Below are 1482 nucleotides of genomic sequence, written 5' to 3'. Positions count from 1 at the left end.
CTTCCCCGCGCACCTGCCTCGACCTCTGGAGAGCCCGCCCCCCACCCCGCATCGGGCGCCGCCGCCCGTTCCCTGGTGGCCGCCGAGGCCGGCCCGCTACGGCGGCTGCCGCCGGCGTTGTCGCCCTGCGTCTGTCGCCGGGGACGGCTCTGCCCATCAGATCCGGTCGCCTTGCTTGATCTGGCGGCTGGTGGGCCGCAGTTTGCCGGATCCGCCAGATCTGGCCGGCGTGGCCTTGCCTCGTCCTGCCCGGCTTGGATGATCGCGGTGTGGTGCTCCCTGGTGGCGGTGGTGTGGGTCGTTCTCCATGTTTCGACAGGATGTGTGCGGTGGGTAGATGCCGGGGCGTCGGCCTCGGGCGGTGTGGACGGCGTTGCCTCTTCGGCGGGCGACGGTCGTGGGTGCTGGTGGTCCGCGACTTCGGCCGTGCGGGCGGCGAGGTCTCGGTGGACGTCTACTACAGTGGGCCGGGGTGCCCCGTCACCCGGCGTGCCTGCTGCGATGAAGTCCAACGCTTTCTCCGGCTGCGTGCGCTCCCCTGGCCAGTCTTTGGCTGGGTGGATGGGATGGGGGCGGGACCGGGGGAAACCCTTGGCCGTCGGCGGAGGCCACGACAATGGGGCGTCTTTGCTGGGCGTCGGTCCCCTTCTTGGAGGCCTTGTCGAGGTCCTTTCCCGTCTTTCACCGTGATCTTCCTTTGGGCGAAAGCTCTAGTTCCCTTGCAGGCGACGGCGTCGTACCCTCGTCGCGCTCCTTCTTGAAGGCGTCGCCTGGGGTCCTCGGAAGCATGGTGGGCGCTTTGCGGTGCGTGTGAGGTGTTTGGCGGCGGCATTGTGTGCAGCGTTTCACCTATTCTCCGCCGGTCTTCGTCCTGTGGTAGCGCTCCTTCTGCTTGGAGATGGACTAGCGTAGATGGTGGTCGTCGTTTGGCGCCTTGATGGCGTCGATGGCGGAGGATCCTACCAAGGTTGGCACCTCAATCTGCACTGAAGATGGACTAGTGGAAGATGGCGGCGACGACACGTGTGAGTGCGTCAGACCGGATTGTGCCCCGAACCCGGTATGTGGCTCGGTCGGGGCCTCCGGCTTTAGATGTTAGGCTTAGGTGAGAGGTCTGGGTATTTGGTCCAGCTTGCACCCCCTTCATCATATGGATAGGAGTAGTGGCAGATGTTGCTAAGATGGTGGATTCAGACATATTGTTGTACTACTTTGTAAGGTCCTCGAGAATAATCAATAAAATGGCCATATGCATCTCCCACATGCAGAGGCCGGGGGTCATCCTCCTTTTCTAAAAAAAAAGATGACATCAAATGGGAGGCACATCACATAAGACAGAATAAAAGACGGTGTTCCATACGAACGCACGCGCTCGTATGCGCGGTCTTATGGAGTACTAGAGGCGTCTCGTGATCTACTTGAACAAACTTTATAAACGGAGGGAACCATTCTTCCACCAATTGAAAGAGGAGAAGGATTCCC

The 1482-nt window shown here is 61.2% G+C and overlaps 1 protein-coding gene across 1 annotated transcript in view; it reads right to left on the bottom strand.

Annotated features, from left to right (window-relative positions):
- LOC119300566 overlaps window positions 1-1482 on the bottom strand; it is a 27425-nt gene that overhangs the window by 7159 nt on the left and 18784 nt on the right. The window lies entirely within an intron of this gene.

This window comes from Triticum dicoccoides, chromosome 5A (genome assembly GCF_002162155.2).
Source record: "Triticum dicoccoides isolate Atlit2015 ecotype Zavitan chromosome 5A, WEW_v2.0, whole genome shotgun sequence".
Taxonomy (NCBI): domain Eukaryota; kingdom Viridiplantae; phylum Streptophyta; class Magnoliopsida; order Poales; family Poaceae; genus Triticum; species Triticum dicoccoides.
The sequence above is the reverse complement of the archived record's forward strand: the minus strand, read 5'-3'. Positions and strand labels throughout refer to the sequence as shown.